Source organism: Carassius gibelio, chromosome B1 (assembly GCF_023724105.1).
Source record: "Carassius gibelio isolate Cgi1373 ecotype wild population from Czech Republic chromosome B1, carGib1.2-hapl.c, whole genome shotgun sequence".
Lineage (NCBI taxonomy): Eukaryota > Metazoa > Chordata > Actinopteri > Cypriniformes > Cyprinidae > Carassius > Carassius gibelio.
Window position 1 is genome coordinate 14,398,494 of NC_068396.1, and position 26,995 is coordinate 14,425,488.

Here is a 26,995-nt window from a genome sequence, read left to right on the forward strand (position 1 = left end):
CACTGGGCCTTGTTCACTGGTGAACCCTGAGGCATTGACAGACAGTCAGAAACAAACTAAACTGAAAGAGTTTTCATGAAATTGCTAGTTCTCATGTTCCGTTGGCAGTTCTATGCTAACTCTCATGTTCCTTTGTAACAGCTATTGTGTCTCCTTGCACTTATCATCCTGGTACCTGTTGCGCAGCCAACTTAAATCTAACCTCTCATTGACGACTCAGGTGGTAATTTAATTCACAACCCCCAGCTCCGAAGGTTGATGCCTTATTTATTAGACAACTGGACCTTTTCTCTGATTAAGCCTGAGGTATTCATTAACATTCTGATGCAAGCTAAATTGAAAGTTATTTCAAAAAATGCCAGTTCTGTGCTAATTCTTGTGTCTATAGTAAAAGTTCACCATTGAATTTCTTTCTTGCAATGCCAGCTGAAATGCAACTCTTGAATGATGACCCAAGTGGGACTCGAACCCAGAGTCATTGACAGACTGTCAGAAACAAACTAAACTGAAAGCAATATCATAAAATTTCCCGTTCTATGCTAATTCTTGGGGCTATAGTGTCATATTGAAGTTATCATCCTGAAATTTCTTGCATAGCCCACTTAAATGAAAGCCCTCAAAGATGACCCAGGTGGGACTTGAACCCACAATTCCCAGCTCCGGAGGCTGATGCCTTATCCATTAGGCCACTGGGCCTCATTCACTGATGAATCAAGAGGCATTGACACACAGTCATAAACAAACTAAAAGCAATATCATGAAATTGCCAGTTCTATTCTAATTCTTGTGTCTACAGTGAAGTTACCGTCTTTGAATTTCTTTCTTGCACTGCCAGCTTAAATGCAACGCTTGAAAGATGACCCAGGTGGGACTCGAACCCACAATCCTCAGCTCCGAAGGCTGATGCCTTATCCATTAGGCCACTGGGCCCTCTTCACTGGTGAACCCAGAGGCATTGACACACAGTCATAAACAAACTAAAAGCGATATCATGACATTGGGATTCGAACCCAGAGTCACTGACAGACAGTCAGAAACAAACTAAACTGAAAGCAATATCATGAAATTGCCAGTTCTATGCTAATTCTTGGGGCTATAGTGTCATATTGAAGTTATCATCCTGAAATTTCTTGCATAGCCCACTTAAATGAAAGCCCTGAAAGACTACCCAGGTGGGACTTGAACCCACAATTCCCAGCTCCTGAGGCTGATGCCTTATCCATTAGGCCAATGGGCCACATCTGTTAGCGAACCCAGAGGCATTACAGAAAGTCTTATCCGAAGCTGATCTAAGTGAGATTTCAGAAAATTGCCTGTTCTATGATAATTCTCATGACTTGAACCCACAATTTTCAGCTCTGGCCAATGGGCCACATCTGTTAGTGAACCCAGAGGCATTACAGAAAGTCTTATCCGAAGCTGATCTGAGTGAGATTTCAGAAAATTGCCTGTTCTATGATAATTCTCATGACTTGAACCCACAATCTTCAGCTCTGAAGGTTGATGCTTTATCCGTTTGGTCACTGGGTATTTTCCAACAAGCCCACACAGAGGCATTTACAGACCGTCTTATCCAAGCTGAACTGAGTGAGTTTTCAGAAATTTGCCAATTTTATGATTAATCTTGTGGCTATAGTGTCATATTGACGTTATCGTCCTAGAATTTCTTCCTTGCACTGCCAACATAAACACCAACCTTGAAAGATGAACCCACAATCCTCAGCTCTGAAGACCGATGCATTAGGCCACTGGGCCTTGTTCACTGGTGAACCCTGAGGCATTGACAGACAGTCAGAAACAAACTAAACTGAAAGAGTTTTCATGAAATTGCTAGTTCTCATGTTCCGTTGGCAGTTCTATGCTAACTCTCATGTTCCTTTGTCACAGCTATTGTGTCTCCTTGCACTTATCATCCTGGTACCTGTTGCGCAGCCAACTTAAATCTAACCTCTCATTGACGACTCAGGTGGTAATTTAATTCACAACCCCCAGCTCCGAAGGTTGATGCCTTATTTATTAGACAACTGGACCTTTTCTCTGATTAAGCCTGAGGTATTCATTAACATTCTGATGCAAGCTAAATTGAAAGTTATTTCAAAAAATGCCAGTTCTGTGCTAATTCTTGTGTCTATAGTAAAAGTTCACCAATGAATTTCTTTCTTGCAATGTCAGCTGAAATGCAACTCTTGAATGATGACCCAAGTGGGACTCGAACCCACAATCCCCAGCTCCGAAGGCTGATGCCTTCTCCATTAGGCCACTGGGCCTGGTTCACTGGTAAATCAAGAGGCATTGACAGACAGTCATAAACAAACTAAAGGCAATATCATGAAATTGGGAGTTCTATTCTAATTCTTGTGTCTACAGTGAAGTTATCGTCCTTGAATTTCTTTCTTGCACTGCCAGCTTAAATGAAATGCTTGAAAGATGACCCAGGTGGGACTCGAACCCACAATCCTCAGCTCCGAAGGCTGATGCCTTATCCATTAGGCCACTGGGCCCTGTTCGCTGGTGAACCCAGATGCATTGACACACAGTCATAAACAAACTAAAAGCGATATCATGACATTGCCAGTTCTATGCTAATTCTTATGTCTACAATGAAGATATCGTCCTTGAATTTCTGTCTTGCACTGCCAGCTTAAATGCAACTCTTGAAAGATGACCCAGGTCGGATTCGAACCCAGAGTCATTGACAGACTGTCAGAAACAAACTAAACTTAAAACAATATCATAAAATTTCCCGTTCTATGCTAATTCTTGGGGCTATAGTGTCATATTGAAGTTATCATCCTGAAATTTCTTGCATAGCCCACTTAAATGAAAGCCCTCAAAGATGACCCAGGTGGGACTTGAACCCACAATTCCCAGCTCCGGAGGCTGATGCCTTATCCATTAGGCCACTGGGCCCTGTTCACTGGTGAACCCAGAGGCATTGACACACAGTCATAAACAAACTAAAAGCGATATCATGACATTGGGATTCGAACCCAGAGTCACTGACAGACAGTCAGAAACAAACTAAACTGAAAGCAATATCATGAAATTGCCAGTTCTATGCTAATTCTTGGAGCTATAGTGTCATATTGAAGTTATCATCCTGAAATTTCTTGCATAGCCCACTTAAATGAAAGCCCTGAAAGACGACCCAGGTGGGACTTGAACCCACAATTCCCAGCTCCTGAGGCTGATGCCTTATCCATTAGGCCAATGGGCCACATCTGTTAGTGAACCCAGAGGCATTACAGAAAGTCTTATCCGAAGCTGATCTGAGTGAGATTTCAGAAAATTGTCTGTTCTATGATAATTCTCATGACTTGAACCCACAATCTTCAGCTCTGAAGGTTGATGCTTTATCCGTTTGGTCACTGGGTATTTTCCAACAAGCCCACACAGAGGCATTTACAGACCGTCTTATCCAAGCTGGTTATCGTCCTAGAATTTCTTCCTTGCACTGCCAACATAAACACCAACCTTGAAAGATGAACCCACATTCCTCAGCTCTGAAGGCCGATGCATTAGGCCACTGGGCCTTGTTCACTGGTGAACCCAGAGGCATTGACAGACAGTCAGAAACAAACTAAACTGAAAGAGTTTTCATGAAATTGCTAGTTCTCATGTTCCGTTGGCAGTTCTATGCTAACTCTCATGTTCCTTTGTCACAGCTATTGTGTCTCCTTGCACTTATCATCCTGGTACCTGTTGCGCAGCCAACTTAAATCTAACCTCTCATTGACGACTCAGGTGGTAATTTAATTCACAACCCCCAGCTCCGAAGGTTGATGCCTTATTTATTAGACAACTGGACCTTTTCTCTGATTAAGCCTGATGTATTCATTAACATTCTGATGCAAGCTAAATTGAAAGTTATTTCAAAAAATGCCAGTTCTGTGCTAATTCTTGTGTCTATTGTAAAAGTTCACCATTGAATAACTTTCTTGCAATGCCAGCTGAAATGCAACTCTTGAAAGATGACCCAGGTGGGACTCGAACCCACAATCCTCAGCTCCGAAGGCTGATGCCTTATCCATTAGGCCACTGGGCCCTGTTCACTGGTGATCCCAGAGGCATTGACACACAGTCATAAACAAACTAAAAGCGATATCATGACATTGGGATTCGAACCCAGAGTCACTGACAGACAGTCAGAAACAAACTAAACTGAAAGCAATATCATGAAATTGCCAGTTCTATGCTAATTCTTGGGGCTATAGTGTCATATTGAAGTTATCATCCTGAAATTTCTTGCATAGCCCACTTAAATGAAAGCCCTGAAAGACGACCCAGGTGGGACTTGAACCCACAATTCCCAGCTCCTGAGGCTGATGCCTTATCCATTAGGCCAATGGGCCACATCTGTTAGTGAACCCAGAGGCATTACAGAAAGTCTTATCCGAAGCTGATCTGAGTGAGATTTCAGAAAATTGCCTGTTCTATGATAATTCTCATGACTTGAACCCACAATCTTCAGCTCTGAAGGTTGATGCTTTATCCGTTTGGTCACTGGGTATTTTCCAACAAGCCCACACAGAGGCATTTACAGACCGTCTTATCCAAGCTGGTTATCGTCCTAGAATTTCTTCCTTGCACTGCCAACATAAACACCAACCTTGAAAGATGAACCCACATTCCTCAGCTCTGAAGGCCGATGCATTAGGCCACTGGGCCTTGTTCACTGGTGAACCCAGAGGCATTGACAGACAGTCAGAAACAAACTAAACTGAAAGAGTTTTCATGAAATTGCTAGTTCTCATGTTCCGTTGGCAGTTCTATGCTAACTCTCATGTTCCTTTGTCACAGCTATTGTGTCTCCTTGCACTTATCATCCTGGTACCTGTTGCGCAGCCAACTTAAATCTAACCTCTCATTGACGACTCAGGTGGTAATTTAATTCACAACCCCCAGCTCCGAAGGTTGATGCCTTATTTATTAGACAACTGGACCTTTTCTCTGATTAAGCCTGAGGTATTCATTAACATTCTGATGCAAGCTAAATTGAAAGTTATTTCAAAAAATGCCAGTTCTGTGCTAATTCTTGTGTCTATTGTAAAAGTTCACCATTGAATTACTTTCTTGCAATGCCAGCTGAAATGCAACTCTTGAATGATGACCCAAGTGGGACTCGAACCCACAATCCTCAGCTCCGAAGGCTGATGCCTTCTCCATTAGTCCACTGGGCCTGGTTCACTGGTAAATCAAGAGGCATTGACAGACAGTCATAAACAAACTAAAAGCAATATCATGAAATTGCCAGTTCTATTCTAATTCTTGTGTCTACAGTGAAGTTATCGTCCTTGAATTTCTTTCTTGCACTGCCAGCTTAAATGCAATGCTTGAAAGATGACCCAGGTGGGACTCGGACCCACAATCCTCAGCTCCGAAGGCTGATGCCTTATCCATTAGGCCACTGGGCCCCGTTCACTGGTGAACCCAGATGCATTGACACACAGTCATAAACAAACTAAAAGCGATATCATGACATTGCCAGTTCTATGCTAATTCTTATGTCTACAATGAAGATATCGTCCTTGAATTTCTGTCTTGCACTGCCAGCTTAAATGCAACTCTTGAAAGTTGACCCAGGTGGGATTCGAACCCAGAGTCATTGACAGACTGTCAGAAACAAACTAAACTGAAAGCAATATCATGAAATTGCCAGTTCTATGCTAATTCTTGGGGCTATAGTGTCATATTGAAGTTATCATCCTGAAATTTCTTGCATAGCCCACTTAAATGAAAGCCCTCAAAGATGACCCAGGTGGGACTTGAACCCACAATTCCCAGCTCCGGAGGCTGATGCCTTATCCATTAGGCCACTGGGCCTCATTCACTGATGAACCAAGAGGCATTGACACACAGTCATAAACAAACTAAAAGCAATATCATGAAATTGCCAGTTCTATTCTAATGTCTACAGTGAAGTTATGGTCTTTGAATTTCTTTCTTGCACTGCCAGCTTAAATGCAACGCTTGAAAGATGACTCAGGTGGGACTCGAACCCACAATCCTCAGCTCCGAAGGCTGATGCCTTATCCATTAGGCCACTGGGCCCTGTTCACTGGTGAACCCAGAGGCATTGACACACAGTCATAAACAAACTAAAAGCGATATCATGACATTGGGATTCGAACCCAGAGTCATTGACAGACAGTCAGAAACAAACTAAACTGAAAGCAATATCATGAAATTGCCAGTTCTATTCTAATGTCTACAGTGTAGCTTTCGTCCTTGAATTTCTTTCTTGCACTGCCAGCTTAAATGCAACGCTTGAAAGATGACCCAGGTGGGACTCGAACCCACAATCCTCAGCTCCGAAGGCTGATGCCTTCTCCATTAGGCCACTGGGCCTGGTTCACTGGTAAATCAAGAGGCATTGACAGACAGTCATAACCAAACTAAAAGCAATATCATGAAATTGCCAGTTCTATTCTAATTCTCGTGTCTACAGTGAAGTTATCGTCCTTGAATTTCTTTCTTGCACTGCCAGCTTAAATGCAACGCTTGAAAGATGACCCAGGTGGGACTCGATCCCACAATCCTCAGCTCCGAAGGCTGATGCCTTATCCATTAGGCCACTGGGCCTCGTTCACTGGTGAACCCAGATGCATTGACACACAGTCATAAACAAACTAAAAGCGATATCATGACATTGCCAGTTCTATGCTAATTCTTATGTCTACAATGAAGATATCCTCCTTGAATTTCTGTCTTGCACTGCCAGCTTAAATGCAACTCTTGAAAGATGACCCAGGTGGGATTCGAACCCAGAGTCATTGACAGACTGTCAGAAACAAACTAAACTGAAAGCAATATCATAAAATTTCCCGTTCTATGCTAATTCTTGGGGCTATAGTGTCATATTGAAGTTATCATCCTGAAATTTCTTGCATAGCCCACTTAAATGAAAGCCCTCAAAGATGACCCAGGTGGGACTTGATCCCATGTTCCGTTGGCAGTTCTATGCTAACTCTCATGTTCCTTTGTCACAGCTATTGTGTCTCCTTGCACTTATCATCCTGGTACCTGTTGCGCAGCCAACTTAAATCTAACCTCTCATTGACGACTAAGGTGGTAATTTAATTCACAACCCCCAGCTCCGAAGGTTGATGCCTTATTTATTAGACAACTGGACCTTTTCTCTGATTAAGCCTGAGGTATTCATTAACATTTTGATGCAAGCTAAATTGAAAGTTATTTAAAAAAGTGCCAGTTCTGTGCTAATTCTTGTGTCTATAGTAAAAGTTCACCATTGAATTACTTTCTTGCAATGCCAGCTGAAATGCAACTCTTGAATGATGACCCAAGTGGGACTCGAACCCACAATCCTCAGCTCCAAAGGCTGATGCCTTCTCCATTAGTCCACTGGGCCTGGTTCACTGGTAAATCAAGAGGCATTGACAGACAGTCATAAACAAACTAAAAGCAATATCATGAAATTGCCAGTTCTATTCTAATTCTTGTGTCTACAGTGAAGTTATCGTCCTTGAATTTCTTTCTTGCACTGCCAGCTTAAATGCAATGCTTGAAAGATGACCCAGGTGGGACTCGGACCCACAATCCTCAGCTCCGAAGGCTGATGCCTTATCCATTAGGCCACTGGGCCTCGTTCACTGGTGAACCCAGATGCATTGACACACAGTCATAAACAAACTAAAAGCGATATCATGACATTGCCAGTTCTATGCTAATTCTTATGTCTACAAATGAAGATATCGTCCTTGAATTTCTGTCTTGCACTGCCAGCTTAAATGCAACTCTTGAAAGATGACCCAGGTGGGATTCGAACCCAGAGTCATTGACAGACTGTCAGAAACAAACTAAATTGAAAGCAATATCATAAAATTTCCCGTTCTTTGCTAATTCTTGGGGCTATAGTGTCATATTGAAGTTATCATCCTGAAATTTCTTGCATAGCCCACTTAAATGAAAGCCCTGAAAGACAACCCAGGTGGGACTTGAACCCACAATTCCCAGCTCCTGAGGCAGATGCCTTATCCATTAGGCCAACGGGCCACATCTGTTAGTGAACCCAGAGGCATTACAGAAAGTCTTATCCGAAGCTGATCTGAGTGAGATTTCAGAAAATTGCCTGTTCTATGATAATTCTCATGACTTGAACCCACAATCTTCAGCTCTGAAGGTTGATGCTTTATCCGTTTGGTCACTGGGTATTTTCCAACAAGCCCACACAGAGGCATTTACAGACCGTCTTATCCAAGCTGGTTATCGTCCTAGAATTTCTTCCTTGCACTGCCAACATAAACACCAACCTTGAAAGATGAACCCACAATCCTCAGCTCTGAAGGCCGATGCATTAGGCCACTGGGCCTTGTTCACTGGTGAACCCAGAGGCATTGACAGACAGTCAGAAACAAACTAAACTGAAAGAGTTTTCATGAAATTGCTAGTTCTCATGTTCCGTTGGCAGTTCTATGCTAACTCTCATGTTCCTTTGTCACAGCTATTGTGTCTCCTTGCACTTATCATCCTGGTACCTGTTGCGCAGCCAACTTAAATCTAACCTCTCATTGACGACTCAGGTGGTAATTTAATTCACAACCCCCAGCTCCGAAGGTTGATGCCTTATTTATTAGACAACTGGACCTTTTCTCTGATTAAGCCTGAGGTATTCATTAACATTCTGATGCAAGCTAAATTGAAAGTTATTTCAAAAAATGCCAGTTCTGTGCTAATTCTTGTGTCTATAGTAAAAGTTCACCATTGAATTTCTTTCTTGCAATGCCAGCTGAAATGCAACTCATGAATGATGACCCAAGTGGGACTCGAACCCACAATCCTCAGCTCCGAAGGCTGATGCCTTCTCCATTAGGCCACTGGGCCTGGTTCACTGGTAAATCAAGAGGCATTGACACACAGTCATAAACAAACTAAAAGCGATATCATGACATTGCCAGTTCTATGCTAATTCTTATGTCTACAATGAAGATATCGTCCTTGAATTTCTTTCTTGCACTGCCAGCTTAAATGCAACTCTTGAAAGATGACCCAGGTGGGATTCGAACCCAGAGTCATTGACAGACTGTCAGAAACAAACTAAACTGAAAGCAATATCATAAAATTTCCCGTTCTATGCTAATTCTTGGGGCTATAGTGTCATATTGAAGTTATCATCCTGAAATTTCTTGCATAGCCCACTTAAATGAAAGCCCTCAAAGATGACCCAGGTGGGACTTGAACCCATGTTCCGTTGGCAGTTCTATGCTAACTCTCATGTTCCTTTGTCACAGCTATTGTGTCTTCTTGCACTTATCATCCTGGTACCTGTTGCGCAGCCAACTTAAATCTAACGTCTCATTGACGACTCAGGTGGTAATTTAATTCACAACCCCCAGCTCCGAAGGTTGATGCCTTATTTATTAGACAACTGGACCTTTTCTCTGATTAAGCCTGAGGTATTCATTAACATTCTGATGCAAGCTAAATTGAAAGTTATTTCAAAAAATGCCAGTTCTGTGCTAATTCTTGTGTCTATAGTAAAAGTTCACCATTGAATGACTTTCTTGCAATGCCAGCTGAAATGCAACTCTTGAATGATGACCCAAGTGGGACTCGAACCCACAATCCTCAGCTCCGAAGGCTGATGCCTTCTCCATTAGTCCACTGGGCCTGGTTCACTGGTAAATCAAGAGGCATTGACAGACAGTCATAAACAAACTAAAAGCAATATCATGAAATTGCCAGTTCTATTCTAATACTTGTGTCTACAGTGAAGTTATCGTCCTTGAATTTCTTTCTTGCAGTGCCGGCTTAAATGCAATGCTTGAAAGATGACCCAGGTGGGACTCGAACCCACAATCCTCAGCTCCGAAGGCTGATGCCTTATCCATTAGGCCACTGGGCCTCGTTCACTGGTGAACCCAGATGCATTGACACACAGTCATAAACAAACTAAAAGCGATATCATGACATTGCCAGTTCTATGCTAATTCTTATGTCTACAATGAAGATATCGTCCTTGAATTTCTGTCTTGCACTGCCAGCTTAAATGCAACTCTTGAAAGTTGACCCAGGTGGGATTCGAACCCAGAGTCATTGACAGACTGTAAGAAACAAACTAAACTGAAAGCAATATCATGAAATTGCCAGTTCTATGCTAATTCTTGGGGCTATAGTGTCATATTGAAGTTATCATCCTGAAATTTCTTGCATAGCCCACTTAAATGAAAGCCCTCAAAGATGACCCAGGTGGGACTTGAACCCACAATTCCCAGCTTCGGAGGCTGATGCCTTATCTATTAGGCCACTGGGCCTAATTCACTGATGAATCAAGAGGCATTGACACACAGTCATAAACAAACTAAAAGCAATATCATGAAATTGCCAGTTCTATTCTAATTCTTGTGTCTACAGTGAAGTTATCGTCTTTGAATTTCTTTCTTGCACTGCCAGCTTAAATGCAACGCTTGAAAGATGACCCAGGTGGGACTCGAACCCACAATCCTCAGCTACGAAGGCTGATGCCTTATCCATTAGGCCACTGGGCCCTGTTCACTGGTGAACCCAGAGGCATTGACACACAGTCATAAACAAACTAAAAGCGATATCATGACATTGGGATTCGAACCCAGAGTCATTGACAGACAGTCAGAAACAAACTAAACTGAAAGCAATATCATGAAATTGCCAGTTCTATGCTAATTCTTGGGGCTATAGTGTCATATTGAAGTTATCATCCTGAAATTTCTTGCATAGCCCACTGAAATGAAAGCCCTGAAAGACAACCCAGGTGGGACTTGAACCCACAATTCCCAGCTCCTGAGGCTGATGCCTTATCCATTAGGCCAACAGGCCACATCTGTTAGTGAACCCAGAGGCATTACAGAAAGTCTTATCCGAAGCTGATCTGAGTGAGATTTCAGAAAATTGCCTGTTCTATGATAATTCTCATGACTTGAACCCACAATCTTCAGCTCTGAAGGTTGATGCTTTATCCGTTTGGTCACTGGGTATTTTCCAACAAGCCCACACAGAGGCATTTACAGACCGTCTTATCCAAGCTGGTTATCGTCCTAGAATTTCTTCCTTGCACTGCCAACATAAACACCAACCTTGAAAGATGAACCCACATTCCTCAGCTCTGAAGGCCGATGCATTAGGCCACTGGGCCTTGTTCACTGGTGAACCCAGAGGCATTGACAGACAGTCAGAAACAAACTAAACTGAAAGAGTTTTCATGAAATTGCTAGTTCTCATGTTCCGTTGGCAGTTCTATGCTAACTCTCATGTTCCTTTGTCACAGCTATTGTGTCTCCTTGCACTTATCATCCTGGTACCTGTTGCGCAGCCAACTTAAATCTAACCTCTCATTGACGACTCAGGTGGTAATTTAATTCACAACCCCCAGCTCCGAAGGTTGATGCCTTATTTATTAGACAACTGGACCTTTTCTCTGATTAAGCCTGAGGTATTCATTAACATTCTGATGCAAGCTAAATTGAAAGTTATTTCAAAAAATGCCAGTTCTGTGCTAATTCTTGTGTCTATAGTAAAAGTTCACCATTGAATTACTTTCTTGCAATGCCAGCTGAAATGCAACTCTTGAATGATGACCCAAGTGGGACTTGAACCCACAATCCTCAGCTCCGAAGGCTGATGCCTTCTCCATTAGTCCACTGGGCCTGGTTCACTGGTAAATCAAGAGGCATTGACAGACAGTCATAAACAAACTAAAAGCAATATCATGAAATTGCCAGTTCTATTCTAATTCTTGTGTCTACAGTGAAGTTATCGTCTTTGAATTTCTTTCTTGCACTGCCAGCTTAATTGCAACGCTTGAAAGATGACCCAGGTGGGACTCGAACCCACAATCCTCAGCTCCGAAGGCTGATGCCTTATCCATTAGGCCACTGGGCCCTGTTCACTGGTGAACCCAGAGGCATTGACACACATTCATAAACAAACTAAAAGCGATATCATGACATTGGGATTCGAACCCAGAGTCATTGACAGACAGTCAGAAACAAACTAAACTGAAAGCAATATCATGAAATTGCCAGTTCTATGCTAATTCTTGGGGCTATAGTGTCATATTGAAGTTATCATCCTGAAATTTCTTGCATAGCCCACTGAAATGAAAGCCCTGAAAGACGAACCAGGTGGGACTTGAACCCACAATTCCCAGCTCCTGAGGCTGATGCCTTATCCATTAGGCCAACAGGCCACATCTGTTAGTGAACCCAGAGGCATTACAGAAAGTCTTATCCGAAGCTGATCTGAGTGAGATTTCAGAAAATTGCCTGTTCTATTATAATTCTCATGACTTGAACCCACAATCTTCAGCTCTGAAGGTTGATGCTTTATCCGTTTGGTCACTGGGTATTTTCCAACAAGCCCACACAGAGGCATTTACAGACCGTCTTATCCAAGCTGAACTGAGTGAGTTTTCAGAAATTTGCTAATTTTATGATTAATCTTGTGGCTATAGTGTCATATTGACGTTATCGTCCTAGAATTTCTTCCTTGCACTGCCAACATAAACACCAACCTTGAAAGATGAACCCACAATCCTCAGCTCTGAAGACCGATGCATTAGGCCACTGGGCCTTGTTCACTGGTGAACCCAGAGGCATTGACAGACAGTCATAAACAAACTAAAAGCAATATCATGAAATTGCCAGTTCTATTCTAATTCTTGTGTCTACAGTGAAGTTATCGTCCTTGAATTTCTTTCTTGCACTGCCAGCTTAAATGCAATGCTTCAAAGATGACCCAGGTGGGACTCGAACCCACAATCCTCAGCTCCAAAGGCTGATGCCTTATCCATTAGGCCACTGGGCCTCGTTCGCTGGTGAACCCAGATGCATTGACACACAGTCATAAACAAACTAAAAGCGATATCATGACATTGCCAGTTCTATGCTAATTCTTATGTCTACAATGAAGATATCGTCCTTGAATTTCTGTCTTGCACTGCCAGCTTAAATGCAACTCTTGAAAGATGACCCAGGTGGGATTCGAACCCAGAGTCATTGACAGACTGTCAGAAACAAACTAAACTGAAAGCAATATCATAAAATTTCCCGTTCTATGCTAATTCTTGGGGCTATAGTGTCATATTGAAGTTATCATCCTGAAATTTCTTGCATAGCCCACTTAAATGAAAGCCCTCAAAGATGACCCAGGTGGGACTTGAACCCATGTTCCGTTGGCAGTTCTATGCTAACTCTCATGTTCCTTTGTCACAGCTATTGTGTCTCCTTGCACTTATCATCCTGGTACCTGTTGCGCAGCCAACTTAAATCTAACCTCTCATTGACGACTCAGGTGGTAATTTAATTCACAACCCCCAGCTCCGAAGGTTGATGCCTTATTTATTAGACAACTGGACCTTTTCTCTGATTAAGCCTGAGGTATTCATTATTATTCTGATGCAAGCTAAATTGAAAGTTATTTCAAAAAATGCCAGTTCTGTGCTAATTCTTGTGTCTATAGTAAAAGTTCACCATTGAATTACTTTCTTGCAATGCCAGCTGAAATGCAACTCTTGAATGATGACCCAAGTGGGACTCGAACACACAATCCTCAGCTCCGAAGGCTGATGCCTTCTCCATTAGTCCACTGGGCCTGGTTCACTGGTAAATCAAGAGGCATTGACAGACAGTCATAAACAAACTAAAAGCAATATCATGAAATTGCCAGTTCTATTCTAATACTTGTGTCTACAGTGAAGTTATCGTCCTTGAATTTCTTTCTTGCACTGCCAGCTTAAATGCAACGCTTGAAAGATGACCCAGGTGGGACTCGAACCCACAATCCTCAGCTCCGAAGGCTGATGCCTTATCCATTAGGCCACTGGGCCTCGTTCACTGGTGAACCCAGATGCATTGACACACAGTCATAAACAAACTAAAAGCGATATCATGACATTGCCAGTTCTATGCTAATTCTTATGTCTACAATGAAGATATCGTCCTTGAATTTCTGTCTTGCACTGCCAGCTTAAATGCAACTCTTGAAAGATGATCCAGGTGGGATTCGAACCCAGAGTCATTGACATAGCCCACTTAAATGAAAGCCCTCAAAGATGACCCAGGTGGGACTTGAACCCACAATTCCCAGCTCCGGAGGCTGATGCCTTATCCATTAGGCCACTGGGCCTCCTTCACTGATGAATCAAGAGGCATTCACACACAGTCATAAACAAACTAAAAGCAATATCATTAAATTGCCAGTTCTATTCTAATTCTTGTGTCTACAGTGAACTTATCATCTTTGAATTTCTTTCTTGCACTGCCAGCTTAAATGCAACGCTTGAAAGATGACCCAGGTGGGACTCGAACCCACAATCCTCAGCTCCGAAGGCTGATGCCTTATCCATTAGGCCACTGGGCCCTGTTCTCTGGTGAACCCAGAGGCATTGACACACAGTCATAAACAAACTAAAAGCGATATCATGACATTGTTATTCGAACCCAGAGTCACTGACAGACAGTCAGAAACAAACTAAACTGAAAGCAATATCATGAAATTGCCAGTTCTATGCTAATTCTTGGGGCTATAGTGTCATATTGAAGTTATCATCCTGAAATTTCTTGCATAGCCCACTTAAATGAAAGCCCTGAAAGACGACCCAGGTGGGACTTGAACCCACAATTCACAGCTCCTGAGGCTGATGCCTTATCCATTAGGCCAATGGGCCACATCTGTTAGTGAACCCAGAGGCATTACAGAAAGTCTTATCCGAAGCTGATCTGAGTGAGATTTCAGAAAATTGCCTGTTCTATGATAATTCTCATGACATGAACCCACAATCTTCAGCTCTGAAGGTTGATGCTTTATCCGTTTGGTCACTGGGTATTTTCCAACAAGCCCACACAGAGGCATTTACAGACCGTCTTATCCAAGCTGAACTGAGTGAGTTTTCAGAAATTTGCAAATTTTATGATTAATCTTGTGGCTATAGTGTCATATTGACGTTATCGTCCTAGAATTTCTTCCTTGCACTGCCAACATAAACACCAACCTTGAAAGATGAACCCACAATCCTCAGCTCTGAAGACCGATGCATTAGGCCACTGGGCCTTGTTCACTGGTGAACCCAGAGGCATTGACAGACAGTCAGAAACAAACTAAACTGAAAGAGTTTTCATGAAATTGCAAGTTCTCATGTTCCGTTGGCAGTTCTATGCTAACTCTCATGTTCCTTTGTCACAGCTATTGTGTCTCCTTGCACTTATCATCCTGGTACCTGTTGCGCAGCCAACTTAAATCTAACCTCTCATTGACGACTCAGGTGGTAATTTAATTCACAACCCCCAGCTCCGAAGGTTGATGCCTTATTTATTAGACAACTGGACCTTTTCTCTGATTAAGCCTGAGGTATTCATTAACATTCTGATGCAAGCTAAATTGAAAGTTATTTCAAAAATGCCAGTTCTGTGCTAATTCTTGTGTCTATAGTAAAAGTTCACCATTGAATTTCCTTTTTGCAATGCCAGCTGAAATGAAACACTTGAATGATGACCCAAGTGGGACTCGAACCCACAATCCTCAACTCCGAAGGCTGTTGCCTTCTCCATTAGGTCACTGGGCCTGGTTCACTGGTAAATCAAGAGGCATTGACAGACAGTCATAAACAAACTAAAAGCAATATCATGAAATTGCGAGTTCTATTCTAATTCTTGTGTCTACAGTGAAGTTATCGTCCTTGAATTTCTTTCTTGCACTGCCAGCTTAAATACAAAGCTTGAAAGATGACCCAGGTGGGACTCGAACCCACAATCCTCAGCTCCGAAGGCTGATGCCTTATCCATTAGGCCACTGGGCCCTGTTCACTGGTGAACCCAGATGCATTGACACACAGTCACAAACAAACTAAAAGCGATATCATGAAATTGCCAGTTCTATTCCTTGTGTCTACAGTGAAGTTATCGTCCTTGAATTTCTTTCTTGCACTGCCAGCTTAAATGCAACTCTTGAAAGTTGACCCAGGTGGGATTCGAACCCAGAGTCATTGACAGACTGTCAGAAACAAACTAAACTGAAAGCAATATCAGAAAATTTCCCATTCTATGCTAATTCTTGGGGCTATAGTGTCATATTGAAGTTATCATCCTGAAATTTCTTGCATAGCCCACTTAAATGAAAGCCCTCAAAGATGACCCAGGTTGGACTTGAACCCACAATTCCCAGCTCCGGAGGCTGATGCCTAATCCATTAGGCCACTGGGCCTCATTCACTGATGAATCAAGAGGCATTGACACACAGTCATAAACAAACTAAAAGCGATATCATGACATTGCCAGTTCTATGCTAATTCTTATGTCTACAATGAAGATATCGTCCTGGAATTTCTGTCTTGCACTGCCAGCTTAAATGCAACTCTTGAAAGATGACCCAGGTGGGATTCGAACCCAGAGTCATTGACAGACTGTCAGAAACAAACTAAACTGAAAGCAATATCATAAAATTTCCCGTTCTATGCTAATTCTTGGGGCTATAGTGTCATATTGAAGTTATCATCCTGAAATTTCTTGCATAGCCCACTTAAATGAAAGCCCTCAAAGATGATCCAGGTGGGACTTGAACCCATGTTCCGTTGGCAGTTCTATGCTAACTCTCATGTTCCTTTGTCACAGCTATTGTGTCTCCTTGCACTTATCATCCTGGTACCTGTTGCGCAGCCAACTTAAATCTAACCTCTCATTGACGACTCAGGTGGTAATTTAATTCACAACCCCCAGCTCCGAAGGTTGATGCCTTATTTATTAGACAACTGGACCTTTTCTCTGATTAAGCCTGAGGTATTCATTATTATTCTGATGCAAGCTAAATTGAAAGTTATTTCAAAAAATGCCAGTTCTGTGCTAATTCTTGTGTCTATAGTAAAAGTTCACCATTGAATTACTTTCTTGCAATGCCAGCTGAAATGCAACTCTTGAATGATGACCCAAGTGGGACTCGAACACACAATCCTCAGCTCCGAAGGCTGATGCCTTCTCCATTAGTCCACTGGGCCTGGTTCACTGGTAAATCAAGAGGCATTGACAGACAGTCATAAACAAACTAAAAGCAATATCATGAAATTGCCAGTTCTATTCTAATACTTGTGTCTACAGTGAAGTTATCGTCCTTGAATTTCTTTCTTGCACTGCCAGCTTAAATGCAACGCTGGAAAGATGACCCAGGTGGGACTCGAACCCACAATCCTCAGCTCCGAAGGCTGATGCCTTATCCATTAGGCCACTGGGCCTTGTTCACTGGTGAACCCAGATGCATTGACACACAGTCATAAACAAACTAAAAGCGATATCATGACATTGCCAGTTCTATGCTAATTCTTATGTCTACAATGAAGATATCGTCCTTGAATTTCTGTCTTGCACTGCCAGCTTAAATGCAACTCTTGAAAGATGATCCAGGTGGGATTCGAACCCAGAGTCATTGACATAGCCCACTTAAATGAAAGCCCTCAAAGATGACCCAGGTGGGACTTGAACCCACAATCCTCAGCTCCGAAGGCTGATGCCTTATCCATTAGGCCACTGGGCCCTGTTCACTGGTGAACCCAGAGGCATTGACACACAGTCATAAACAAACTAAAAGCAATATCATGAAATTGCCAGTTCTATTCTAATACTTGTGTCTACAGTGAAGTTATCGTCCTTGAATTTCTTTCTTGCACTGCCAGCTTAAATGCAACGCTTGAAAGATGACCCAGGTGGGACTCGAACCCACAATCCTCAGCTCCGAAGGCTGATGCCTTATCCATTAGGCCACTGGGCCTCGTTCACTGGTGAACCCAGATGCATTGACACACAGTCATAAACAAACTAAAAGCGATATCATGACATTGCCAGTTCTATGCTAATTCTTATGTCTACAATGAAGATATCGTCCTTGAATTTCTGTCTTGCACTGCCAGCTTAAATGCAACTCTTGAAAGATGATCCAGGTGGGATTCGAACCCAGAGTCATTGACATAGCCCACTTAAATGAAAGCCCTCAAAGATGACCCAGGTGGGACTTGAACCCACAATTCCCAGCTCCGGAGGCTGATGCCTTATCCATTAGGCCACTGGGCCTCCTTCACTGATGAATCAAGAGGCATTCACACACAGTCATAAACAAACTAAAAGCAATATCATTAAATTGCCAGTTCTATTCTAATTCTTGTGTCTACAGTGAACTTATCATCTTTGAATTTCTTTCTTGCACTGCCAGCTTAAATGCAACGCTTGAAAGATGACCCAGGTGGGACTCGAACCCACAATCCTCAGCTCCGAAGGCTGATGCCTTATCCATTAGGCCACTGGGCCCTGTTCTCTGGTGAACCCAGAGGCATTGACACACAGTCATAAACAAACTAAAAGCGATATCATGACATTGTTATTCGAACCCAGAGTCACTGACAGACAGTCAGAAACAAACTAAACTGAAAGCAATATCATGAAATTGCCAGTTCTATGCTAATTCTTGGGGCTATAGTGTCATATTGAAGTTATCATCCTGAAATTTCTTGCATAGCCCACTTAAATGAAAGCCCTGAAAGACGACCCAGGTGGGACTTGAACCCACAATTCACAGCTCCTGAGGCTGATGCCTTATCCATTAGGCCAATGGGCCACATCTGTTAGTGAACCCAGAGGCATTACAGAAAGTCTTATCCGAAGCTGATCTGAGTGAGATTTCAGAAAATTGCCTGTTCTATGATAATTCTCATGACATGAACCCACAATCTTCAGCTCTGAAGGTTGATGCTTTATCCGTTTGGTCACTGGGTATTTTCCAACAAGCCCACACAGAGGCATTTACAGACCGTCTTATCCAAGCTGAACTGAGTGAGTTTTCAGAAATTTGCAAATTTTATGATTAATCTTGTGGCTATAGTGTCATATTGACGTTATCGTCCTAGAATTTCTTCCTTGCACTGCCAACATAAACACCAACCTTGAAAGATGAACCCACAATCCTCAGCTCTGAAGACCGATGCATTAGGCCACTGGGCCTTGTTCACTGGTGAACCCAGAGGCATTGACAGACAGTCAGAAACAAACTAAACTGAAAGAGTTTTCATGAAATTGCAAGTTCTCATGTTCCGTTGGCAGTTCTATGCTAACTCTCATGTTCCTTTGTCACAGCTATTGTGTCTCCTTGCACTTATCATCCTGGTACCTGTTGCGCAGCCAACTTAAATCTAACCTCTCATTGACGACTCAGGTGGTAATTTAATTCACAACCCCCAGCTCCGAAGGTTGATGCCTTATTTATTAGACAACTGGACCTTTTCTCTGATTAAGCCTGAGGTATTCATTAACATTCTGATGCAAGCTAAATTGAAAGTTATTTCAAAAATGCCAGTTCTGTGCTAATTCTTGTGTCTATAGTAAAAGTTCACCATTGAATTTCCTTTTTGCAATGCCAGCTGAAATGAAACACTTGAATGATGACCCAAGTGGGACTCGAACCCACAATCCTCAACTCCGAAGGCTGTTGCCTTCTCCATTAGGTCACTGGGCCTGGTTCACTGGTAAATCAAGAGGCATTGACAGACAGTCATAAACAAACTAAAAGCAATATCATGAAATTGCGAGTTCTATTCTAATTCTTGTGTCTACAGTGAAGTTATCGTCCTTGAATTTCTTTCTTGCACTGCCAGCTTAAATACAAAGCTTGAAAGATGACCCAGGTGGGACTCGAACCCACAATCCTCAGCTCCGAAGGCTGATGCCTTATCCATTAGGCCACTGGGCCCTGTTCACTGGTGAACCCAGATGCATTGACACACAGTCACAAACAAACTAAAAGCGATATCATGAAATTGCCAGTTCTATTCCTTGTGTCTACAGTGAAGTTATCGTCCTTGAATTTCTTTCTTGCACTGCCAGCTTAAATGCAACTCTTGAAAGTTGACCCAGGTGGGATTCGAACCCAGAGTCATTGACAGACTGTCAGAAACAAACTAAACTGAAAGCAATATCAGAAAATTTCCCATTCTATGCTAATTCTTGGGGCTATAGTGTCATATTGAAGTTATCATCCTGAAATTTCTTGCATAGCCCACTTAAATGAAAGCCCTCAAAGATGACCCAGGTTGGACTTGAACCCACAATTCCCAGCTCCGGAGGCTGATGCCTAATCCATTAGGCCACTGGGCCTCATTCACTGATGAATCAAGAGGCATTGACACACAGTCATAAACAAACTAAAAGCGATATCATGACATTGCCAGTTCTATGCTAATTCTTATGTCTACAATGAAGATATCGTCCTGGAATTTCTGTCTTGCACTGCCAGCTTAAATGCAACTCTTGAAAGATGACCCAGGTGGGATTCGAACCCAGAGTCATTGACAGACTGTCAGAAACAAACTAAACTGAAAGCAATATCATAAAATTTCCCGTTCTATGCTAATTCTTGGGGCTATAGTGTCATATTGAAGTTATCATCCTGAAATTTCTTGCATAGCCCACTTAAATGAAAGCCCTCAAAGATGATCCAGGTGGGACTTGAACCCATGTTCCGTTGGCAGTTCTATGCTAACTCTCATGTTCCTTTGTCACAGCTATTGTGTCTCCTTGCACTTATCATCCTGGTACCTGTTGCGCAGCCAACTTAAATCTAACCTCTCATTGACGACTCAGGTGGTAATTTAATTCACAACCCCCAGCTCCGAAGGTTGATGCCTTATTTATTAGACAACTGGACCTTTTCTCTGATTAAGCCTGAGGTATTCATTATTATTCTGATGCAAGCTAAATTGAAAGTTATTTCAAAAAATGCCAGTTCTGTGCTAATTCTTGTGTCTATAGTAAAAGTTCACCATTGAATTACTTTCTTGCAATGCCAGCTGAAATGCAACTCTTGAATGATGACCCAAGTGGGACTCGAACACACAATCCTCAGCTCCGAAGGCTGATGCCTTCTCCATTAGTCCACTGGGCCTGGTTCACTGGTAAATCAAGAGGCATTGACAGACAGTCATAAACAAACTAAAAGCAATATCATGAAATTGCCAGTTCTATTCTAATACTTGTGTCTACAGTGAAGTTATCGTCCTTGAATTTCTTTCTTGCACTGCCAGCTTAAATGCAACGCTGGAAAGATGACCCAGGTGGGACTCGAACCCACAATCCTCAGCTCCGAAGGCTGATGCCTTATCCATTAGGCCACTGGGCCTCGTTCACTGGTGAACCCAGATGCATTGACACACAGTCATAAACAAACTAAAAGCGATATCATGACATTGCCAGTTCTATGCTAATTCTTATGTCTACAATGAAGATATCGTCCTTGAATTTCTGTCTTGCACTGCCAGCTTAAATGCAACTCTTGAAAGATGATCCAGGTGGGATTCGAACCCAGAGTCATTGACATAGCCCACTTAAATGAAAGCCCTCAAAGATGACCCAGGTGGGACTTGAACCCACAATCCTCAGCTCCGAAGGCTGATGCCTTATCCATTAGGCCACTGGGCCCTGTTCACTGGTGAACCCAGAGGCATTGACACACAGTCATAAACAAACTAAAAGCGATATCATGACATTGGGATTCGAACCCAGAGTCATTGACAGACAGTCAGAAACAAACTAAACTGAAAGCAATATCATGAAATTGCCAGTTCTATGCTAATTCTTGGGGCTATAGTGTCATATTGAAGTTATCATCCTGAAATTTCTTGCATAGCCCACTGAAATGAAAGCCCTAAAAGACGACCCAGGTGGGACTTGAACCCACAATTCCCAGCTCCTGAGGCTGATACCTTATCCATTAGGCCAACAGGCCACATCTGTTAGTGAACCCAGAGGCATTGCAGAAAGTCTTATCCGAAGCTGATCTGAGTGAGATTTCAGAAAATTGCCTGTTCTATGATAATTCTCATGACTTGAACCCACAATCTTCAGCTCTGAAGGTTGATGCTTTATCCGTTTGGTCACTGGGTATTTTCCAACAAGCCCACACAGAGGCATTTACAGACCGTCTTATCCAAGCTGGTTATCGTCCTAGAATTTCTTCCTTGCACTGCCAACATAAACACCAACCTTGAAAGATGAACCCACATTCCTCAGCTCTGAAGGCCGATGCATTAGGCCACTGGGCCTTGTTCACTGGTGAACCCAGAGGCATTGACAGACAGTCAGAAACAAACTAAACTGAAAGAGTTTTCATGAAATTGCTAGTTCTCATGTTCCGTTGGCAGTTCTATGCTAACTCTCATGTTCCTTTGTCACAGCTATTGTGTCTCCTTGCACTTATCATCCTGGTACCTGTTGCGCAGCCAACTTAAATCTAACCTCTCATTGACGACTCAGGTGGTAATTTAATTCACAACCCCCAGCTCCGAAGGTTGATGCCTTATTTATTAGACAACTGGACCTTTTCTCTGATTAAGCCTGAGGTATTCATTAACATTCTGATGCAAGCTAAATTGAAAGTTATTTCAAAAAATGCCAGTTCTGTGCTAATTCTTGTGTCTATAGTAAAAGTTCACCATTGAATTACTTTCTTGCAATGCCAGCTGAAATGCAACTCTTGAATGATGACCCAAGTGGGACTCGAACCCACAATCCTCAGCTCTGAAGGCTGATGCCTTCTCCATTAGTCCACTGGGCCTGGTTCACTGGTAAATCAAGAGGCATTGACAGACAGTCATAAACAAACTAAAAGCAATATCATGAAATTGCCAGTTCTATTCTAATTCTTGTGTCTACAGTGAAGTTATCGTCCTTGAATTTCTTTCTTGCACTGCCAGCTTAAATGCAATGCTTCAAAGATGACCCAGGTGGGACTCGAACCCACAATCCTCAGCTCCAAAGGCTGATGCCTTATCCATTAGGCCACTGGGCCCTGTTCACTGGTGAACCCAGATGCATTGACACACAGTCATAAACAAACTAAAAGCGATATCATGACATTGGGATTCGAACCCAGAGTCATTGACAGACAGTCAGAAACAAACTAAACTGAAAGCAATATCATGAAATTGCCAGTTCTATGCTAATTCTTGGGGCTATAGTGTCATATTGAAGTTATCATCCTGAAATTTCTTGCATAGCCCACTTAAATGAAAGCCCTGAAAGACGACCCAGGTGGGACTTGAACCCACAATTCACAGCTCCTGAGGCTGATGCCTTATCCATTAGGCCAATGGGCCACATCTGTTAGTGAACCCAGAGGCATTACAGAAAGTCTTATCCGAAGCTGATCTGAGTGATGACCCAGGTGGGACTTGAACCCACAATTCCCAGCTCCGGAGGCTGATGCCTTATCCATTAGGCCACTGGGCCTCGTTCACTGATGAATCAAGAAGCATTGACACACAGTCAAAAACAAACTAAAAGCAATATCATGAAATTGCCAGTTCTATTCTAATGTCTACAGTGTAGCTATCGTCCTTGAATTTCTTTCTTGCACTGCCAGCTTAAATGCAATGCTTCAAAGATGACCCAGGTGGGACTCGAACCCACAATCCTCAGCTCCAAAGGCTGATGCCTTATCCATTAGGCCACTGGGCCCTGTTCACTGGTGAACCCAGATGCATTGACACACAGTCATAAACAAACTAAAAGCGATATCATGACATTGGGATTCGAACCCAGAGTCATTGACAGACAGTCAGAAACAAACTAAACTGAAAGCAATATCATGAAATTGCCAGTTCTATGCTAATTCTTGGGGCTATAGTGTCATATTGAAGTTATCATCCTGAAATTTCTTGCATAGCCCACTTAAATGAAAGCCCTGAAAGACGACCCAGGTGTGACTTGAACCCACAATTCCCAGCTCCTGAGGCTGATGCCTTATTAATTAGGCCAATGGGCCACATCTGTTAGTGAACCCAGAGGCATTACAGAAAGTCTTATCCGAAGCTGATCTGAGTGATGACCCAGGTGGGACTTGAACCCACAATTCACAGCTCCGGAGGCTGATGCCTTATCCATTAGGCCACTGGGCCTCGTTCACTGATGAATCAAGAGGCATTGACACACAGTCATAAACAAACTAAAAGCAATATCATGAAATTGCCAGTTCTATTCTAATGTCTACAGTGTAGCTATCGTCCTTGAATTTCTTTCTTGCACTGCCAGCTTAAATGCAACGCTTGAAAGATGACCCAGGTGGGACTCGAACCCACAATCCTCAGCTCCGAAGGCTGATGCCTTATCCATTAGACCACTGGGCCCTGTTCACTGGTGATCCCAGAGGCATTGACACACAGTCATAAACAAACTAAAAGCGATATCATGACATTGGGATTCGAACCCAGAGTCACTGACAGACAGTCAGAAACAAACTAAACTGAAAGCAATATCATGAAATTGCCAGTTCTATGCTAATTCTTGGGGCTATAGTGTCATATTGAAGTTATCATCCTGAAATTTCTTGCATAGCCCACTTAAATGAAAGCCCTGAAAGACGACCCAGGTGGGACTTGAACCCACAATTCACAGCCCCTGAGGCTGATGCCTTATCCATTAGGCCAATGGGCCACATCTGTTAGTGAACCCAGAGGCATTACAGAAAGTCTTATCCGAAGCTGATCTGAGTGAGATTTCAGAAAATTGCCTGTTCTATGATAATTCTCATGACATGAACCCACAATCTTCAGCTCTGAAGGTTGATGCTTTATCCGTTTGGTCACTGGGTATTTTCCAACAAGCCCACACAGAGGCATTTACAGACCGTCTTATCCAAGCTGAACTGAGTGAGTTTTCAGAAATTTGCAAATTTTATGATTAATCTTGTGGCTATAGTGTCATATTGACGTTATCGTCCTAGAATTTCTTCCTTGCACTGCCAACATAAACACCAACCTTGAAAGATGAACCCACAATCCTCAGCTCTGAAGACCGATGCATTAGGCCACTGGGCCTTGTTCACTGGTGAACCCAGAGGCATTGACAGACAGTCAGAAACAAACTAAACTGAAAGAGTTTTCATGAAATTGCAAGTTCTCATGTTCCGTTGGCAGTTCTATGCTAACTCTCATGTTCCTTTGTCACAGCTATTGTGTCTCCTTGCACTTATCATCCTGGTACCTGTTGCGCAGCCAACTTAAATCTAACCTCTCATTGACGACTCAGGTGGTAATTTAATTCACAACCCCCAGCTCCGAAGGTTGATGCCTTATTTATTAGACAACTGGACCTTTTCTCTGATTAAGCCTGAGGTATTCATTAACATTCTGATGCAAGCTAAATTGAAAGTTATTTCAAAAATGCCAGTTCTGTGCTAATTCTTGTGTCTATAGTAAAAGTTCACCATTGAATTTCCTTTTTGCAATGCCAGCTGAAATGAAACACTTGAATGATGACCCAAGTGGGACTCGAACCCACAATCCTCAACTCCGAAGGCTGTTGCCTTCTCCATTAGGCCACTGGGCCCTGTTCACTGGTGAACCCAGATGCATTGACACACAGTCATAAACAAACTAAAAGCGATATCATGACATTGGGATTCGAACCCAGAGTCATTGACAGACAGTCAGAAACAAACTAAACTGAAAGCAATATCATGAAATTGCCAGTTCTATGCTAATTCTTGGGGCTATAGTGTCATATTGAAGTTATCATCCTGAAATTTCTTGCATAGCCCACTTAAATGAAAGCCCTGAAAGACGACCCAGGTGGGACTTGAACCCACAATTCACAGCTCCTGAGGCTGATGCCTTATCCATTAGGCCAATGGGCCACATCTGTTAGTGAACCCAGAGGCATTACAGAAAGTCTTATCCGAAGCTGATCTGAGTGATGACCCAGGTGGGACTTGAACCCACAATTCCCAGCTCCGGAGGCTGATGCCTTATCCATTAGGCCACTGGGCCTCGTTCACTGATGAATCAAGAAGCATTGACACACAGTCAAAAACAAACTAAAAGCAATATCATGAAATTGCCAGTTCTATTCTAATGTCTACAGTGTAGCTATCGTTCTTGAATTTCTTTCTTGCACTGCCAGCTTAAATGCAACGCTTGAAAGATGACCCAGGTGGGACTCGAACCCACAATCCTCAGCTCCGAAGGCTGATGCCTTATCCATTAGGCCACTGGGCCCTGTTCACTGGTGATCCCAGAGGCATTGACACACAGTCATAAACAAACTAAAAGCGATATCATGACATTGGGAATCGAACCCAGAGTCATTGACAGACAGTCAGAAACAAACTAAACTGAAAGCAATATCATGAAATTGCCAGTTCTATGCTAATTCTTGGGGCTATAGTGTCATATTGAAGTTATCATCCTGAAATTTCTTGCATAGCCCACTTAAATGAAAGCCCTGAAAGACGACCCAGGTGTGACTTGAACCCACAATTCCCAGCTCCTGAGGCTGATGCCTTATCCATTAGGCCAATGGGCCACATCTGTTAGTGAACCCAGAGGCATTACAGAAAGTCTTATCCGAAGCTGATCTGAGTGATGACCCAGGTGGGACTTGAACCCACAATTCCCAGCTCCGGAGGCTGATGCCTTATCCATTAGGCCACTGGGCCTCGTTCACTGATGAATCAAGAGGCATTGACACACAGTCATAAACAAACTAAAAGCAATATCATGAAATTGCCAGTTCTATTCTAATGTCTACAGTGTAGCTATCGTCCTTGAATTTCTTTCTTGCACTGCCAGCTTAAATGCAACGCTTGAAAGATGACCCAGGTGGGACTCGAACCCACAATCCTCAGCTCCGAAGGCAGATGCCTTATCCATTAGACCACTGGGCCCTGTTCACTGGTGATCCCAGAGGCATTGACACACAGTCATAAACAAACTAAAAGCGATATCATGACATTGGGATTCGAACCCAGAGTCACTGACAGACAGTCAGAAACAAACTAAACTGAAAGCAATATCATGAAATTGCCAGTTCTATGCTAATTCTTGGGGCTATAGTGTCATATTGAAGTTATCATCCTGAAATTTCTTGCATAGCCCACTTAAATGAAAGCCCTGAAAGACGACCCAGGTGGGACTTGAACCCACAATTCACAGCCCCTGAGGCTGATGCCTTATCCATTAGGCCAATGGGCCACATCTGTT

The 26,995-nt window shown here is 42.7% G+C and overlaps 38 non-coding genes across 38 annotated transcripts; all 38 read right to left on the reverse strand.

The window, feature by feature from the left end:
* Positions 1-623: 623 nt before the first annotated feature.
* trnar-ccg (transfer RNA arginine (anticodon CCG)) lies at positions 624-696 on the reverse strand. Its single transcript has one exon. It is a non-coding gene; the product is annotated as a tRNA-Arg (tRNA).
* Positions 697-857: 161 nt separating this feature from the next.
* On the reverse strand, positions 858-930 carry trnar-ucg (transfer RNA arginine (anticodon UCG)). Its single transcript has one exon. It is a non-coding gene; the product is annotated as a tRNA-Arg (tRNA).
* Positions 931-2,194: 1,264 nt separating this feature from the next.
* On the reverse strand, positions 2,195-2,267 carry trnar-ucg (transfer RNA arginine (anticodon UCG)). The gene has a single exon. It is a non-coding gene; the product is annotated as a tRNA-Arg (tRNA).
* A 161-nt stretch (positions 2,268-2,428) lies between these two features.
* Positions 2,429-2,501, reverse strand: trnar-ucg (transfer RNA arginine (anticodon UCG)). The gene has a single exon. It is a non-coding gene; the product is annotated as a tRNA-Arg (tRNA).
* A 336-nt stretch (positions 2,502-2,837) lies between these two features.
* On the reverse strand, positions 2,838-2,910 carry trnar-ccg (transfer RNA arginine (anticodon CCG)). The gene has a single exon. It is a non-coding gene; the product is annotated as a tRNA-Arg (tRNA).
* Positions 2,911-3,972: 1,062 nt separating this feature from the next.
* Positions 3,973-4,045, reverse strand: trnar-ucg (transfer RNA arginine (anticodon UCG)). The gene has a single exon. It is a non-coding gene; the product is annotated as a tRNA-Arg (tRNA).
* A 1,296-nt stretch (positions 4,046-5,341) lies between these two features.
* On the reverse strand, positions 5,342-5,414 carry trnar-ucg (transfer RNA arginine (anticodon UCG)). The gene has a single exon. It is a non-coding gene; the product is annotated as a tRNA-Arg (tRNA).
* Positions 5,415-5,750: 336 nt separating this feature from the next.
* On the reverse strand, positions 5,751-5,823 carry trnar-ccg (transfer RNA arginine (anticodon CCG)). The gene has a single exon. It is a non-coding gene; the product is annotated as a tRNA-Arg (tRNA).
* A 155-nt stretch (positions 5,824-5,978) lies between these two features.
* On the reverse strand, positions 5,979-6,051 carry trnar-ucg (transfer RNA arginine (anticodon UCG)). The gene has a single exon. It is a non-coding gene; the product is annotated as a tRNA-Arg (tRNA).
* A 224-nt stretch (positions 6,052-6,275) lies between these two features.
* trnar-ucg (transfer RNA arginine (anticodon UCG)) lies at positions 6,276-6,348 on the reverse strand. The gene has a single exon. It is a non-coding gene; the product is annotated as a tRNA-Arg (tRNA).
* Positions 6,349-6,509: 161 nt separating this feature from the next.
* On the reverse strand, positions 6,510-6,582 carry trnar-ucg (transfer RNA arginine (anticodon UCG)). The gene has a single exon. It is a non-coding gene; the product is annotated as a tRNA-Arg (tRNA).
* A 714-nt stretch (positions 6,583-7,296) lies between these two features.
* Positions 7,297-7,369, reverse strand: trnaq-uug (transfer RNA glutamine (anticodon UUG)). Its single transcript has one exon. It is a non-coding gene; the product is annotated as a tRNA-Gln (tRNA).
* Positions 7,370-8,768: 1,399 nt separating this feature from the next.
* trnar-ucg (transfer RNA arginine (anticodon UCG)) lies at positions 8,769-8,841 on the reverse strand. The gene has a single exon. It is a non-coding gene; the product is annotated as a tRNA-Arg (tRNA).
* A 948-nt stretch (positions 8,842-9,789) lies between these two features.
* trnar-ucg (transfer RNA arginine (anticodon UCG)) lies at positions 9,790-9,862 on the reverse strand. Its single transcript has one exon. It is a non-coding gene; the product is annotated as a tRNA-Arg (tRNA).
* A 336-nt stretch (positions 9,863-10,198) lies between these two features.
* On the reverse strand, positions 10,199-10,271 carry trnar-ccg (transfer RNA arginine (anticodon CCG)). Its single transcript has one exon. It is a non-coding gene; the product is annotated as a tRNA-Arg (tRNA).
* A 161-nt stretch (positions 10,272-10,432) lies between these two features.
* Positions 10,433-10,505, reverse strand: trnar-ucg (transfer RNA arginine (anticodon UCG)). Its single transcript has one exon. It is a non-coding gene; the product is annotated as a tRNA-Arg (tRNA).
* Positions 10,506-11,801: 1,296 nt separating this feature from the next.
* trnar-ucg (transfer RNA arginine (anticodon UCG)) lies at positions 11,802-11,874 on the reverse strand. The gene has a single exon. It is a non-coding gene; the product is annotated as a tRNA-Arg (tRNA).
* Positions 11,875-12,725: 851 nt separating this feature from the next.
* On the reverse strand, positions 12,726-12,798 carry trnaq-uug (transfer RNA glutamine (anticodon UUG)). The gene has a single exon. It is a non-coding gene; the product is annotated as a tRNA-Gln (tRNA).
* Positions 12,799-13,746: 948 nt separating this feature from the next.
* Positions 13,747-13,819, reverse strand: trnar-ucg (transfer RNA arginine (anticodon UCG)). The gene has a single exon. It is a non-coding gene; the product is annotated as a tRNA-Arg (tRNA).
* Positions 13,820-14,045: 226 nt separating this feature from the next.
* Positions 14,046-14,118, reverse strand: trnar-ccg (transfer RNA arginine (anticodon CCG)). Its single transcript has one exon. It is a non-coding gene; the product is annotated as a tRNA-Arg (tRNA).
* Positions 14,119-14,279: 161 nt separating this feature from the next.
* trnar-ucg (transfer RNA arginine (anticodon UCG)) lies at positions 14,280-14,352 on the reverse strand. The gene has a single exon. It is a non-coding gene; the product is annotated as a tRNA-Arg (tRNA).
* A 1,362-nt stretch (positions 14,353-15,714) lies between these two features.
* Positions 15,715-15,787, reverse strand: trnar-ucg (transfer RNA arginine (anticodon UCG)). The gene has a single exon. It is a non-coding gene; the product is annotated as a tRNA-Arg (tRNA).
* Positions 15,788-17,139: 1,352 nt separating this feature from the next.
* Positions 17,140-17,212, reverse strand: trnar-ucg (transfer RNA arginine (anticodon UCG)). The gene has a single exon. It is a non-coding gene; the product is annotated as a tRNA-Arg (tRNA).
* Positions 17,213-17,438: 226 nt separating this feature from the next.
* Positions 17,439-17,511, reverse strand: trnar-ucg (transfer RNA arginine (anticodon UCG)). The gene has a single exon. It is a non-coding gene; the product is annotated as a tRNA-Arg (tRNA).
* A 161-nt stretch (positions 17,512-17,672) lies between these two features.
* Positions 17,673-17,745, reverse strand: trnar-ucg (transfer RNA arginine (anticodon UCG)). Its single transcript has one exon. It is a non-coding gene; the product is annotated as a tRNA-Arg (tRNA).
* Positions 17,746-17,971: 226 nt separating this feature from the next.
* On the reverse strand, positions 17,972-18,044 carry trnar-ccg (transfer RNA arginine (anticodon CCG)). The gene has a single exon. It is a non-coding gene; the product is annotated as a tRNA-Arg (tRNA).
* Positions 18,045-18,205: 161 nt separating this feature from the next.
* trnar-ucg (transfer RNA arginine (anticodon UCG)) lies at positions 18,206-18,278 on the reverse strand. Its single transcript has one exon. It is a non-coding gene; the product is annotated as a tRNA-Arg (tRNA).
* A 1,362-nt stretch (positions 18,279-19,640) lies between these two features.
* trnar-ucg (transfer RNA arginine (anticodon UCG)) lies at positions 19,641-19,713 on the reverse strand. Its single transcript has one exon. It is a non-coding gene; the product is annotated as a tRNA-Arg (tRNA).
* Positions 19,714-21,065: 1,352 nt separating this feature from the next.
* On the reverse strand, positions 21,066-21,138 carry trnar-ucg (transfer RNA arginine (anticodon UCG)). Its single transcript has one exon. It is a non-coding gene; the product is annotated as a tRNA-Arg (tRNA).
* Positions 21,139-21,364: 226 nt separating this feature from the next.
* trnar-ucg (transfer RNA arginine (anticodon UCG)) lies at positions 21,365-21,437 on the reverse strand. The gene has a single exon. It is a non-coding gene; the product is annotated as a tRNA-Arg (tRNA).
* A 1,296-nt stretch (positions 21,438-22,733) lies between these two features.
* On the reverse strand, positions 22,734-22,806 carry trnaq-uug (transfer RNA glutamine (anticodon UUG)). Its single transcript has one exon. It is a non-coding gene; the product is annotated as a tRNA-Gln (tRNA).
* A 367-nt stretch (positions 22,807-23,173) lies between these two features.
* Positions 23,174-23,246, reverse strand: trnar-ccg (transfer RNA arginine (anticodon CCG)). Its single transcript has one exon. It is a non-coding gene; the product is annotated as a tRNA-Arg (tRNA).
* A 155-nt stretch (positions 23,247-23,401) lies between these two features.
* Positions 23,402-23,474, reverse strand: trnaq-uug (transfer RNA glutamine (anticodon UUG)). Its single transcript has one exon. It is a non-coding gene; the product is annotated as a tRNA-Gln (tRNA).
* Positions 23,475-23,841: 367 nt separating this feature from the next.
* trnar-ccg (transfer RNA arginine (anticodon CCG)) lies at positions 23,842-23,914 on the reverse strand. Its single transcript has one exon. It is a non-coding gene; the product is annotated as a tRNA-Arg (tRNA).
* A 155-nt stretch (positions 23,915-24,069) lies between these two features.
* On the reverse strand, positions 24,070-24,142 carry trnar-ucg (transfer RNA arginine (anticodon UCG)). The gene has a single exon. It is a non-coding gene; the product is annotated as a tRNA-Arg (tRNA).
* A 1,568-nt stretch (positions 24,143-25,710) lies between these two features.
* Positions 25,711-25,783, reverse strand: trnar-ccg (transfer RNA arginine (anticodon CCG)). The gene has a single exon. It is a non-coding gene; the product is annotated as a tRNA-Arg (tRNA).
* Positions 25,784-25,938: 155 nt separating this feature from the next.
* trnar-ucg (transfer RNA arginine (anticodon UCG)) lies at positions 25,939-26,011 on the reverse strand. The gene has a single exon. It is a non-coding gene; the product is annotated as a tRNA-Arg (tRNA).
* A 367-nt stretch (positions 26,012-26,378) lies between these two features.
* trnar-ccg (transfer RNA arginine (anticodon CCG)) lies at positions 26,379-26,451 on the reverse strand. The gene has a single exon. It is a non-coding gene; the product is annotated as a tRNA-Arg (tRNA).
* Between the last annotated feature and the right edge of the window lie 544 nt (positions 26,452-26,995).